The following is a 16090-nucleotide window of genomic DNA, read 5'->3' on the forward strand; positions in this document are numbered from 1 at the left end:
TGGACAAAAATATACAACAGACGCCCATAACCTACAGTATGTTTGACACCCATAATAACCTGTGATAGGATCGATGATTAGGTGAAACATGAAATTTGCATCTGGTTCTGTTTGATTAACATTGACCCAGGTTGTGACAGTTAAACTTCACTTGTTTGCCTGTTAACCAATACAAGACAGACAAGTGGGAGGGCAACCTTTCCTGCCAGTCTGTCTACCTTAAAAGACAAACATACTCGCTCAAGCTAAGGCACACAGAAATTCAATATTTACAATGAATGCTTAAATTATTGTTTTGAAGAACAGTCACGAACACTCTAGGTAATGTGGGAAAGGTATGCCATGAATGGAGATAAGCGTGAGTAAGAACATGATAGGACAACTTAGAGAGGAAAAGAGGTGGACAGGGAACAAGCAGGATAAGGAGCAAAGAGATGCAGGGAGGGAGTGACATCACTCTTAAGAATTGCATCAGCTGAACAGGACAGAGAAGGCAGAGCAGACATGTGCGAGTCAGCAAGTGATTAGGTGGGCCATCCAGTCAGTCACTCCCATGGAAAATAACCTTGACTGTTGAGCACCAACATGTAATGGACTCACGAGACGCTAAAAATAAATCAAATGAGTTAATTACGGTTGTGGAGGCAGACTACGGACATGGCTACTTTGTCCACCAAAATAAACCACTGGTGAATGAGGTGTATGAATTAAGTCCTAAATAGCACCAACCTATCCCAGACAAGACATTGATACTGAAAAAAATGGCTTTATTGGTGAAAAACAATCTTCACAAACTCAGCAGTGACATGCCAACCACCTTAAACTGCAGTTTGTTGTTCTCAATTCTTGCATTTGCATATTAACGGCAATACGTTTCAAGTAGACAAGATATGCGAGTTGTCATTCACAGCGATGACTGTAAAGGAGGCACAAGCATGAGAAACATTTACACCAGTTTTAGTTCATTGACTTTAGTTTGTGATTAACACTATACATGACTCAAGTGCATCAAATACATTCCTTGACAAATATTAACATATTATCAAACGTATAAATATTGAAGTGGTAATTCCTGTCCCTTATGGGATGGGAACTAAACAATTATTTCCTTGCCTGAGTAAAACAAAAAGAGATAATATACATTTGTTCAAAACTAGACTAAATCAACCCCCAATTATTTGGCATTATGCTAGGTTCGGTACGTTTTAGGGACCACCCACTGTTGGACCTCTGACGAAATTTAGCATGATTCTACATGTAGAATCGGTTTGCAAATTATGTCTGGCACGCTGTTCAGAGTTGGTAAATACTCTTGGCCGGCAAACGCTACCGGTGTTCCACAGCCTGGCTCGGACTCTGGCTAGTTAACACAGACAACAACCCACGCTGGGCTACAACTGAACAACAGAAAATAGTTTTTTATAATATGCCAAGACTATTACAGCAAAAGCGTACAAAAAAAACAACTCAAGCAAAAGGCCAATTAATCACAAGCCGTATGTAATGAAATGATCATTCAGTGGGTGCTTATTATATTTATCCAAGTAAATACACATGTGAATTGGAAATGTGTTTTTTGCATATCCCTAATCTTCCCAAGACACCCTCAGGGTGACCCTGGAGAGCCAGGGTGACCCTAGAGCAATTACAGTTAAGTGCCTTGCTCAAGGGCACAGACTGATTTTTCACCTTGATGGCTCATAGATTTGAACTAGGGAACTTTCGGTTACTGGCCCAATGCCCCAACCATTAGGCTACCTGCCACCTATATGTTCCAGGGTAGTGAGGCCGGGTACCTCTTGTTGGCCATCTAGCTCAGAAGCAGCATAAAACATCTACAATTTACCAAACAAAACCAGTCTCGCAACTCTCCAACAGGCAAATGTATTGAAACAAACTTCTACTCAAGCAACCACCTTGATTTGCATTTTGCCTTGCCTGAAGTTTAATGGTGAGAGCGCAAATTAAATTCCTCCATTCTCTTCACCAGTTCAAGGAAGTGCGAGTCAAGATAGGTAACTATACAAACACAACAGCATCGCTAGCACACAGTGAGTCATTATCACTGTATAAAGTCCTTTCAATGTTTTTGAGCACAAGTCATTAGCCGTCTCAGTGGGACAACCCAACTCCCTAACAGCCTCCATACAGACCACAATCTGGTAACCTGCATGTTAAATAGACATGTAACAACACCATGAAACATATTTCCCATAAAGTGTTCTCCCACAGCCTTGTAATATAACCACCACTGGAATGTCTCAGTGAATCCTAACCTGATGTGTGTATGTATATATATATACACACACACATGTCATTTTTTTTTTACAGAACATGCTAATTTGTATTTTCTCTGATATTTAACATGGTGAATTGAAACCGTGCATGTGAAATATATATGTATATATATTCACACACAGTTTTATTAAAGTTGATCATCCCTCTTTACATCCCCACTCTCCCAACATAATCACACCATTCCCTTACACCCCCCACTATGACCATATACTACCCCAATAGTCTCATCGTCCCCCTACCTCACCAAGCCGCCACACAATTCTCATATGGAAAATAAATAAAGGCCATAAAGAATTTCCTTGTCTCTGTGAGAGGACTCAACTGAAAAATAACGAGAATGAGCTTTCTGTTAAAGAATTGAGATTGGGGTCAAGGAGCGGTCAACAAACTTACTCTGTCAGACAATGTTTTAAAAAAAACTGTCAAACTAGTTTGGGTACATGCTTATTTCTTCATTCAAAACCCCTACTGCTGCTGCCTAAGACAATTTTGGCTGAACCAGAAGCACACTTGGCACCCAGACATAATTTAAACAGGATTTCAACAGTTTATCTGAACAGTTACAAAAATAGGTGCTTCACAGGGCTGGTGGAAACATGACTTCAGACAGAAAAAAATTGTTTGGAAATCTTAAAAACAATCCCAGTGAACCCCGGTGCATTCACATTGAATAATTTGATCAAGTGGACTCCATAAATACAAGGTTCAGTGGGTTGGAGCGTTGGGGATTTCCTGGCTAGGGTTCAAAGTTCTTAACTTGTTTGTTCTCATGGCAACAGGTGGATAAATCCATCCCATGTTTGTGGAACAGGATTGCAAACATCAGGATGGCCAACAGTAAAAGGACCAGAATCCTCTTCTCTGTTTATGTCCCCTTAAAATACCTATTCTTATAGGGACACATACATCCTAGTTGGTAAACAAATGGTCTACTGTTGATATTAGACACAATCAAATATGTTGGCATATTGTTTCTTTTTTGTCACTTAGAAAAATCTATAGTGGAGGACAATAAAAGTAATTTAGTATAAAAAAAGTACAAAGGGTGAAAGAAGTTATTTTCTTCCTCCTTTTACTTTATGCCTTTCTTTTCAGGCTGTTTCTCTTTCTTTAGATCCACTCTGGATAACGAGATGGTGAGTGACGAGCCGGAGGGAAAATACAAATAGCCCTCTTTCAAATAGGGATAGAGTGTGAAACATCTGAGGGCCTTGTCAGCTCTCCCTCCCTCCGCACTGCACTCCCTCCCTCCCTCCCTCCCTGACCTCTTTATGCCCTTCTCTATCCCTGGCTCCATCTCTTCCTCTCCTTTATTGATTGCAACCCATTCTCTATCTAAACCTTTCTCCCCTCTTTACAGTATGTTAGAGAGAGCTTCTCCAGACAGTCCTAACAGGGTAGGCTCACTCCCACCCGTCCCCCATCACCCTCCCTCAGCACGCACACGACCACAGTTTATCCTGGGAGTCAGTCCTCCATCTCGAATACTCCTCTGTTGGGCTGCGACCCTTTCGCTCGGACCCCTGAACCGCACACACCACCATTGATCTCTGTCGGAGAAACGTAGGAGTTGTCCACACGGCCGGGGTGGTGAGCCGCGGACCCCCGACACATCTTGATCAGGTGACCCACCAGGCTGGCCAACAGCAGAAAGGTCAACAGGCCAGTGACAATGAGCAAGCGCTGCCTGGGGAGAGATGAGGGATGAGAAGCGAGAACAGGGGAGATGGGAAATGGAAAACGTTGGGAGCTAAGCATTGGAAGTGGTGTATTTGCGGCATGTAGAGCGCTTGGAAAATGTACATATTCAATCCAAATCCAACCCACTTTTATTATCATTATCAGAAGAGCATTCATTGATATGTTCCCCAAAAAGGAACATTTGTAGGACGATGAGTGAAAACGGGAGGAGGAATTGAAGAGCGATAAGGCAGAGAAAGATGAGCAATGAATAAACAAACTTGAACCTCCCACTCCAATTGTGGAGAAAAACCCTCCAGAGCACTTGGCAGAAACCATAGCAACTCAAAACAATCCCTCACTAGCTTATGAAAGGTAAGGGGTTAAATGCGTATGGCCCCTGCACTGTTTGTCCATTCAAATATTAGAACATCAAACATAGCAGTGGACACGCTGTTAGTCACACCATCGAGGCATAACATATGATTGATTAAATGACTATGAATTTCTGTCAGAGCCAAGCTGTGAAAAATAGCATGGTTGTGTTTTGCACAATGGTCATCTGCATTGATTTACAATAGGAGAGCGACGGAGGGATTCAAAGGAGGGAGCGTGGCTGTGCATGCGAGGAGGGCAGTTAGATTGATTTGTAGGTGGTTAACAGCAGGGAGGGGGTTCAGCTGATATGACCTTTGGCACTTACTCAGAGATAAGGCTTGGATTTGTGTGTCTCCTCCTCTCTCCATGTTGCAAACATCTGATTGGCCAGGCAATGGCCAGCTGTGGAAACAGTATAAACAGCAATTACAGAAACCACTCTCCATGTCTAAAGTCTCATCCTCACACACCACTATGATGCTCACATTATCACACCAACTATAGATGGTCACTTCAGCTTCCTTGTTTGAATGCACTAGCTGTGACTCTCAGCTTAAATGGAGGACAAAGAAAATGACTAAAATGCAAAAAGGATGTAAAAAAAAAAAACTGTCATTCAAAGTACAAATGCGACAATTTGTTATTCCTCAACATGGCCTCAAGCAAATACAAGCCACTTAACTTTTTACACAGTGTTGTGTTACAGCCTGAATTTAAAATGGATGACAATTAGATGGTCACTGGCCTACACACACAATTTCAAAGTGAAATGACGCTTCTTGAAATTGTTACAAATTTAAAATGAAAAGCTGAAATGTTTTGAGTCAATAAGTATTTGACCCCTTTGTTATGGCAAGCCTAAAGGTCAGAAGTAAAGATTTGCTTAACAAGTCACATACGTTGCATGGACTCACTCTGTGCAATAAGTGTTTAACATGATTTTTGAATGACTAACTCAACACATACAGATAATTGGTCCCTCAGTTGAGCAGTGAATTTCAAACAGATTCACCCACAAAGGCCGGAGAGGTTTTCTAATGCCTCGCAAAGGGCACCTATTGGTAGGAACATATTGAATATCCCATTGAGCATGGTGAAGCTATTAATTATACTTTGGATTGCGTATCAATACACCCAGTCTACAAATATACAGCTGCCTTCCTAAGTTACCGGAGAGGAAGGAAACCGCTAAGGAATTTCACCATGAGGCCAATGGTGACTTTAAAACACAGTTGAGTTGAATGGCTGTGATAGGAGAAAACTGAGGATGGATCAACAACATTGTACTTACTCCACAATTTTTTTTATTTTTTATTTCACCTTTATTTAACCAGGTAGGCTAGTTGAGAACAAGTTCTCATTTGCAACTGCGACCTGGCCAAGATAAAGCATAGCAGTGTGAACAGACAACACAGAGTTACACATGGAGTAAACAATTAACAAGTCAATAACACAGTAGAAAAAAAAGAGAGTCTATATACATTGTGTGCAAAAGGCATGAGGAGGTAGGCGAATGATTAAAATTTTGCAGATTAACACTGGAGTGATAAATGATCAGATGGTCATGTACAGGTAGAGATATTGGTGTGCAAAAGAGCAGAAAAGTAAATAAATAAAAACAGTATGGGGATGAGGTAGGTAAAAATGGGTGGGCTATTTATCGATAGACTATGTACAGCTGCAGCGATCGGTTAGCTGCTCAGATAGCAGATGTTTGAAGTTGGTGAGGGAGATAAAAGTCTCCAATACTAACCTAAATGACAGAGTGAGAAGAATGAAGCCTGTACAGAATAAAAATATTCCAAAACATGCATCCTGTTTGCAACATGGCACTAAAGTAATACTGCAGAATATGTGGAAAAGCAATTAACTTTTGTATTGAATATAGTTATGTTTGGGGCAAATCCAATACAACACATTGAGCACCACTCCATTTAAGCATACATGTGGCTGCATGAATTTAATGGTATGCTTGTAATAGGGGGACTTGTTCAGGATAAAAAATAAATAAAACAGAATGGAGCTTAGCACAGGCAAAACCCTGCTTTCCACCAGACAATTTTCTTTCTCAAATATCAGTCAAAAGTTTTAGAACTGCTACTCATTCAACGGTTTTTCTTTATCTTTTTATTCTTTTCTACATTGTAGAAAAGTGAAGACATCAAAAGTATGAAGTAACACATATGGAATCATGTAGTAACCAAAAATAAGTGTTAATTCAAAATATATTTTATATTTGAGTTTCTTCAAAATAGCCAGCCTTTGCCTTGACTGCCAAGAGTGCGAAAAGCTTTCTCTCAACCAGCTTCATGAGGTAGTCACTTGGAATGCATTTCAATTAACAGCTGCCTTGTTAAAATGTCATTTGTGGAATTTCTTTCCTTCTCAATGCATTTGAGCCAATCAGTTGTGTTGTGACAAGGGGGGTATATAGAAGATAGCCCTATTTGGTAAAATACCAAGTCCAGCTCAAATAAGCGAAGAGAAATGACAGTCCCATCATTACTTTAAGACATGAAGGTCAGTCAGTACTTAAAATTTCAAGTGCAGTCGCAAAATCCAAATGGGAGATTTTTGGTTCCAATCGCCGTGTCTTTGTGAAATTTTACCAAGAATTTTACCAAGAAGGAGAGCTGCATCAGATGACCTGGCCTCCACAATCCCCCGACCTCAACCAAGTTGAGATGGATGAGTTGGACAACAGAGTGAAGGAAAAGCAGCCAACAAGTGCTCAGCATATGTGGGAACTCCTTCAAGAAGATTGGAAAAGCATTCCAGATGAAGCTGGTTGAGAGAATGCCAAGAGTGTGCAAGCTGTCAAGGCAAAGGGTGGCTATTTGAAGCATCTCAAATATATTTTGATTTGTGTGGCACTTTTGGTTACTACATGATTCCGTATGTGTTTTTTCATAGTTTTGATGTCTTCACTATTATTCTACAATGTAGAAAATAGTACAAATAAAGAAAAGCCCTTGAATGAGTAGACGTTCTAAAACTTTTGACCGGTAGAGTGAGATATTTTTTTTCAATTAAACTAGGCAAGCCAGTTAAGAACAAATTATTTTTATTTTCAATGACAGCCTGCGCTGGCCAAACCAGTGGACCAATTACACACCACCCTATGGGACTCCCAATCAGAGCCGGATGTGATACACCCTTGATTCAAACCAGGGACTGTAGTGACACCTCTTGCACTGAGACGCAGTGTCTTAGACCGCAGCGCCACTTGGAAGATGAATTCTCCTTTCAACAGGACAATAACCTAAAACACAATGCCAATTCTACACAGGAGTTGCTTATGAAGAAGACCGTGAATGTGGCTGACTTACAGTTTTGACTTAAATCTAAGACAAGACCTGAAAATTGTCATCTAGCATTGATCAACAAAACATTTGACAGAGCTTGAAGGCTTTGAAATTAAAATGGCAAATGTTGTACAATCCAGGTGTGGAAAGCTTAGAGACTACGATGCTTCTACAAAGTATTGACTCACAGGTGTAAATACTTATGTAAATGAAATATTTCTGTATTTAACAAAAACATTTTTTGCAAAAAAAAAACCAAGTTTTCACTTTGCCATTATGGGGGATTGGGTGTAGATGGGTCACCCCAAAAATATATTCAATCCTGTTTGAAGTCAGGCTATAACAACAAAATATGGAATAAGTTAAGGGGTATGAATACTTTCTGAAGGCACTGTACATTTACATACTAGTGTAAACAAGCTATTAAGAAATTAAACTTGACATATGTATATGTAGAGGACTGGGGATTTTTTAGGGTTACTCTAGTTTGTGACATACATCCCAACATGACCAGACTAAGCCCCCCACCTCTTTCACAAGGGTCTAAATATTTTAAACTCCTGCACGTGTGCTGTGAGTGGCAGCCAGGCAGTCAGTAGATGGTGAGGGCCAGTCAGCTCATCATCCTGATAAGGAGCACTGTGCTGGGCTACATTGAGACTGAAAGGGGCGATCAAGCTTAGAGGACATGGGATGAAGGACTGCGGGAGGGGGTGAGTTATAACACACGAGAAAGTCAAAAGGGAATGAGTCAGTGTAGTGTTGCGTTAATATGTTCCAACCCCCACACATAAAAACACCACCAACATAGAACTAGAGTAAATAGCAGAGATAGTGTGATCCACTACCTCTGTGTGATGCACTGAGATAAACAATGTGGTGTGCTGAGGAGTGAGATTCCAGTCTGCACGTGCCTGTCATACATCAGAGTTTACGAGAGCTCATGAACACATCCCTGCTATGCCCTACATTGCGACACAACCAGCAGAGTAAGGGAGGGGGAGACCGACAGTGAGTGATTCCCAAACCTTCCATAACAAAGCAATCACCTACAGAGAAATTAACCCGAGTCCCCTAAGCAAGTTGGTCTAACACAATCAGACCCAACCACATGAAAAAACAAAAATACATTTCCAATGTGTCAAGTAATAAAAAATAAAAAGCACAAACTAGAATGGCAGAATACCTGGTGGCAGAATACCTGACCACCGTGACTGACCCAAAATGAAGGAAAGCTTTGACTATGTGAGCATAGCCTTGCTATTGAGTAAGGCCGCCGTAGGCTGACCTGGCTCTCAAGAGAAGACAGGCTATGTGCACACTTCCCACAAAATGAAGTGGAAACTGAGCTGCACTTCCTAACCTCCTGCCAAATGTATGGCCATTGACACATATTTCCCTCAGATTACACAGACAAACCAAAAATGTGAAAACAAATCCAATTTTGATAAACTCTCAAATCTATTGGGTGAAATACCAGTGTGTCATCACAGCAGCAATATTTGTGACCCGTTTCCACAAGAAAAGGGCAACCAGTGAAGAACAAACACCATTGTAAATACAACCCATATTTAATTATCCCTTTTGTACTTCACCAAATTTGCACATCGTTACAACTGTATGTAGCCATATGACATTTGAAATGTCTATTCCTTTGGAACTTTTGAGAGTGTAATGTTCAGTGTTTATTTTTGATGATCTATTTCACTTTCTTTGGCAATGTTAACATGTTTCCCATGCCAATAAAGCCCTTTGAATTGAGAAAGCAAGGCCAACAGTAACGAACAAGGAGGGAGGTAAAATGACAGACAGGAACAAGAGAGGGGAAGAGATGAAATGAGGTAATACATAGAAGGGAAATGAGTCTGGGTGTGCTGGGCCAGTTGAGATCATCTCAGAGATAAACCTTCCTGATTTGTACTACAACGAAAAAACATAACACTAGACACACAGGACGACCACATTAGGGCTGACCCCAATTAGTCGACAGGCTGTTGGTCGACTAAGACTAGACTAAAATGTGGCTAAGACTACGTCAATTTATGTTTGATCCGAAAATGTGGTCCGAGACTCCGTATGGAGGGTGTGAGCCAATTTACTGTGCCTCTGGAGGCACGCAGAGGCCATGTACCTGACAAATGTAACAATGTGGAGGGCTCTGTATAGCTCCACATTGACATGATTGGTTGACGGTTGATGGGAGCGTTACATCCTGTCTAAACACAAACTCACCGCGAAGTGGAAGTAGTATGAATGCCCTGACTTCTGCAGAGGCCGTATCTCCGTAAATACTGCAAGGCCAATGCAGACTTCGGATTGACCACGAAGCACCCAGATTCGCTTCTCTCTCCAGAATGCGCTCTTCCACCAATTTGTGCACATTCATTGTTTCATAACTTCATTGTGTGAATCATTTGTGTTTGATTGTTAGTGTATATCAATTTCTCATTACATAGATCACCATTTGTCCATTTGCCATTAATTGCCAATCTACAATGTTTGTTCGGCTATGGTAATTTCTGTTGATGCATTCAATATATTATTCCTTTTAGCGTTCTCATTGTCGGAGTGGACACATTGTTTGCAGAGGGCACAACTTATGCAACACTTGTGAGGAACAAGTTTTGGTTTATTTCAACCCATTTACGAGTTCTGTCAATTTAGTCACTGTCTTTTGTTTGGAGCGCTCCTGTCAATGCTGAGTAAGGACGTGCAACTGATTACGCTTAGAAGTAGATCTATAGGCTACCTGGCCTGCGGACAACTTTAAGCATATAAATGTGCCCATTTGGGTATCTGATAGTATTTCTGATTGGCTTAACCACCGCTGTGGTGGTTAAGCTGTGGAGCTGTGGAGCTTCTCAAAGTAATGTTTTCACCTCGAACAGCAAGCAAACAAAGTATTTTTACATGCATTGAGAATGACTATAGTCCCTCAATATATTTGAAAAATCTTTCCAGCTCTCTCCCTTCTGAATACAACTCAGTGTGAATGGAAAAATGTCATTCTCTGATCCAATGGAAACATAATTGAATAGGCCTACCCGATTACTTCTCATCAGTGGTTGACTTGGACTGAAATAGGTCCTGGTCTCATTCTGGGTGCTGGAGCTCAAGCAGTAGGAAATTTGAGGTGTCGGTACTCAGCTCCAGTGAGCTCCTGCCCAAGTCAAGCACTGCTTCCTATCACTTGCGCAAATAGCCTACAGCTGTGTCTGTCCAGAGCTCACAGGAGCCTGAAACAGAGGGCCCAGAATATTTTATACAATGTTGCAAGTTTGCTAGAGCAAGCTTCAGACCAGACCCAAATTAATACAATGTTTCAAGTTCATTGCAGAAAGGCCATGCATAGCCAATATCATTTATTGGATATTTTCTACCGGCAGGCTGCAATGTTTTTTTTATTTGTTGGCTTTATGTAGGCTATTTTTACATAGTTGACCAATGGCAATAGAAGTTACTTTTAAGGTTTGTATCATTTTAATTTAGATATCATTTTGATTAACCACATGACAATGATTGAAATAAAACGTTATTATAAATGTGCATATGAAAACCATAACTGGCACACAGATCGGTAGATATGGTAATATAAATTGTCATTCCACATGAAAAAATGGTTGCCGACTCCTCGTGCAGCCTATTACCGGCAACTTCAGGAGAACAATGGCAGAATCTGAAAAAGCCATCAGGAGAGGGATGGTTGGGTCAGGTTAAGGTTTTTCTTCTGGTTATCTAGATCTCTGGCTCCCTCTAGAGTCATTTGTGTCTTATTTAATCAAACAGTGAGCTTAAAGTGTCAGACAAGCTCAATGCATACAGTTGATTTTATCAAAATACATAGGATGTGTCTATATGGAAAAATACACGTTTAAAAATATCGATCCAATCGATTGGTTGAAGGTACAGACGACGTCGGTCAAACAATATTTTTGTTGTTGTTGGGGGCAGCCCTAGACTACATACAGCCAACTGAAACATATCCTGAATGTCTGTACCATGTAATGATGGGGAACCAATAAAACAGAAAACCTATGCTAGCAGGTTTTGAATGAAGTGGTCCACATACTATACAAGACACTTTACAGGATGACAACTATGAAACTATTAGTACTCTTTAGAGATTGAGGTGCAGACATCATGAAGAGGCTTGTAAACCTCTTTATGCAGTATGTTGTGATGCGTTTAGTTACTGCAACTAATAGTGCTCAGAGCAGGCGCGGGTGTTACGGGTGGCCTCATACCACTGTGTGGGGAGGGGAACACAGGAAAGGATGTAAGAGACACCAAGGAAACAGGATGAGATGTCACTGGAAAATACAATGAAGCTTTAAAGTTAAGAAACTTCCTTCCTGAAAACCACTGCTCTAGCTTGCAACATCAGGGGTTAGTACCAATGTTTTGGTTTCCTAGACCTTCTAAGAGACTTGAAGATACTGTTCACCATATGTAATTGTCACATATACGTATAACTAGTTCATAATACATGGGAACTACAGCAATGATGTACATGAAGAGTGAAAAGGCTCTGACAGACAATACGACTTCAACAAAAGCTTCATTTAATCTCCAAAGCAAAAGGTATTCAGTCCAGGATTTGGTCATCAGAGGACCAAGGAAGTGATGTAACGTAGGCTTAGCCTATTAGGGCTAATGCGTTCCAGCTGTTCATTCAGAGATTTGAAGAGAGACTATTGGCAAAACTCGTACAGAGAGGGAATGTTCTAACCGGACCACTGGGAAAGCTTTTGTTGATCACCGTTATCCTTGTGAGACTGGGAATAAGGCATAACATTGGAAATGCGCCAAGGTGCCATTATCGAAGCAGGTGAGGGAATGTCGGGGAATCGGAAAGAGAAATTAGAGATTGAGAGGGGATTACGAATTTACTTTGGAGGATCATAACAGGTTGTTAGGTGTACACCAATCAAGCAGATTTACACACTTATCCTGCCACACTACTAGCAGTACACACACCCATGTATAAACACACCTTGTTCACAGGATTCACCATGGAAACCAATGGGGCAGCTGCAGACACCGTAAACAGGGTTACACGACCCCGTTAGTGCAGCCGTCACCATAGAAACCCAAATCACACACTTAGAGAGAGATAAAATAAGTTAAGACACAAGTAAGCTGTTATCGGTGGACGGTCAGATACTGTAGATTTTGGAGGGAGTATTACAGGATATGAGGACATGACCTCACTGTACAAAGTTTTAGGTAGGATACAGGTTTGGTCAGGAAAGTAAGTGTATTAGGAGTGTATTATAGGACCATGGGGTTGGGAGAGGGTGCAGTGAGTGAAAGAAAATGTGAGGGCTAGGAGGTGTTAAAGTACTGCCCTGGAATGTGGACGTTATAACTACCAATCGTAATTGCCAATGCTCGATAGAGTACATTCTTCACAAATCATAGGGTCCTGGGGACAAGCAACATGTTTCACACCAGGAGAAATTACAGACTTGTTGTGTAAACAAACCAAGCCAGAAAGAGAGAGAGAGCGGCTGATTACCTTGGCCGCAGTTCACCCCTCTCCATCCAGCATCACACGCACAGCCATCTGCACCAGGAGAGAGATGAGATAAGAAAGAGGAGAAAGAATAGATAAAGAAAGAGGCAAGAGGCATTTCATTGTGACCTCAGAGCTTGTTCAGAACACAAGAGAGAACAACTGTACCCACTCCTCACCAGTTATCACTCACCCTGTGTACAGACACCGTGGGCACCGCAGGCGGGCGGTTGGCACACCAGGTTGTCACAGCCAGTCCCATTCCAGCCCTCCTGGCATTGGCAGTGCCCATCGATGTACATCCCGTGACCGCTGCAGTCCTCAGGCTGGCACTGGGGCTGGCGGACACACAGGATGGTGGACACACAAGATGGTGGAGACCCGCCGAGGGCAGCACCACATGGGGTCTGAGACACTGAAGGAGGAAACCGATAGGCGAGATGGGGAACATGGAGACAAAGAAAGCAGGTGAGAGAATGAATATCATGAATAGAAATTGCAGTGTGTCAAACAGCAACAACATTTGACTAAAATAAAAGTCACAAAAAGCAGCTACATAAACCTTGTAATGTTATTGCAATGAACATGTGACCTAAGCTCTCTGTTTGGCTTACCAGTGGTCTGAGGGGTAGCTGGTCAATGAGCCATTTGCCACGTAAGTGGAGGAACCACCCCCATCCAGGTTGATGGCGTTGATGACCCCCTGACCTTTCAGAAAATGTGCCAACTCCCAAAGAGTCATGCTAGAAAGGAATGAACAGTTGGTACAACACCACTAGTAGTACAGTACCATAAGGCCATATAGGAGAAAAGTGCATGCATTTAATGCAAAACAAATCCATAAGGATTTCTGAAGCAATGTCGATTGTGTGAAAAATAAGGTCAATTCATTGGAGAAGGTCAGTGGTTGGTCTGATATGCACCGAGAGACTGTGCTGACTAGATACGATTTATTGACTTTATATGGCCTGATATTGAGTGGAGAGGCCATGGACATGAACAGACATGTCCCCTTGTGGTCTTTTCAAAGCCATTTCTTTAACAAACTCGTGAATCTCTAGGTCAATGAGATCATTTGTTCATTGCACCGGTGCAGAGAAAGCCAGATCAATAGAATTGATCAGAGCCTTATTACTTAGCCCAATCTCCTTTCATATGCCTAAATGACCCCACTTCTGTCTCCTATCAAACCTGCATTGTTTCACTTTGACCACGCATTTTCTCTCCCTCCCACTGTATTCCCTTTGTCTCCCACAATCCTCTTTCCACTTCACCCTCAACCAGTTACACCGGTATTATTTACCACCCTTTTTATCTTTTTCTCCCCCATCTCTTTTACATTTTTACCCTCTGTGGTCCCTCTGTCCCTCTATGTGGAACAGGCAGGGTAGTCTAGTGGTTAGAGTGTTGGACTAGTAACCGGAAGGTTGCAAGTTCAAATCCCTGAGCTAACAAGGTACAAATCTGTCATTCTGCCCCTGAACAGGCAGATTTACCAGATTTACCTAGGCCATCTTTGAAAATAAGAATTTGTTCTTAACTGACTTGCCTAGTTAAATAAAAGACAGGAACATTGTGGCTGACATCATGTTCACAAAATGGTGGAAATTCCTTGCGGAATCAAATGCATGAAAATGTAATTGAAGTATTCTGGCTGAATTTGATAGAATACATCATTGTTGTTTTTACTTAGCCAGAATGGGCAAACAGTGTTTCACCAAACAGTGTTTCACCATACGCATTAGTGAATTGTGCCACAGGAAATGTCTCTTCATATTTCTAAATGTATTTTTTATTGTGTATTATGACAACTCTGTTTTAAATGGCCATGTTATATGAGTGATGTGAAGCCAAAAACAGATTTCTACATCAAGTCTAGGACAAAGTTACCGCTAAGTGCTAACGTAAGGCCAGTCCTGCTTTTTACTTCCTAATCTAATGGTTGAGGAAGCCGATGCTAGATCTGCACTTAATGGGAGACTTTACCTAAAGTAATATTAAAATATGTCAATACTAACTAACTACATACCTCTAGCATTTTAAGTAAGTATGGCTAAATTGAAGACATCCTCAGTATCCTTCAGTAGCGACCTGTCTCCTTGCACACTCAGCATCTATGCTCTGGTTAATGTAGACCTGGCTGTCTCGGAGCAGCCACACCACCCCACTGACTAACTGCACAATGGGGTTGGCCTCATCAGAGCGATAACTTGAGGGAAAGAAGTAGAGAAACAGGGATGTAAAGAGGGAAAATCAGAGACAAAAATGAGGAAAAAGTAAATAACATCATCCAGTGCCATTTCAAGAAAGGAATAACCAACTGTGGAACAATGTGCTCATGAGAGCACATACTTCGATACTCATGTTAAAAAGGGTACATTCAGCAATCTAGTGAGATAAAACATTTCTAAAAGGCAGCCAAAAGCTCAAGTGCATCCTAAATCTCTGTACACATCAGGGTAGCCTAGTGGTTAGAGTGCTGGACTAGTAATTGAAAGGTTGCAAGTTCAAATCCCTGAGCTGACAACGTACAAATCTGTTGTTCTGCCCCTGAACAGGCAGTTAGCCCACTGTTCCTAGGCTGTCATTGAAAGTAAGAGTTTGTTCTTAACTGACTTGCCTAGTTAAATAAAATGTATTTATTTTTTCACCTGGCTAGCTTTGTTGGCTTCCACAAGAAATGTTTATACTTCAGTTTGTGACAGTTAAATATCCTAGTGTTGACAGCCCTCAGGCTCTGGTCTATGAAAAATCTATTGGGGGGGGGGTGAGATGTGGGGGCACATTGTACACATTGAATGCTTTGGTGAGTCTGCCCATACAATATTACATCAGCCACGCCACAACAACCAAGCAGCCGTCTGTTCCAGGTGGCTGGTCTTATTGGTTCAGGGACCACTGCTTTTTTCACTGC

At 41.4% G+C, this 16090-nt stretch overlaps 1 pseudogene; it reads right to left on the reverse strand.

Annotated features, from left to right (window-relative positions):
* Positions 1-3566: 3566 nt before the first annotated feature.
* Positions 3567-14513, reverse strand: LOC112222886 (annotated as a pseudogene).
* Positions 14514-16090: the final 1577 nt, after the last annotated feature.

Source organism: Oncorhynchus tshawytscha, linkage group LG03, assembly GCF_018296145.1.
Source record: "Oncorhynchus tshawytscha isolate Ot180627B linkage group LG03, Otsh_v2.0, whole genome shotgun sequence".
Lineage (NCBI taxonomy): Eukaryota > Metazoa > Chordata > Actinopteri > Salmoniformes > Salmonidae > Oncorhynchus > Oncorhynchus tshawytscha.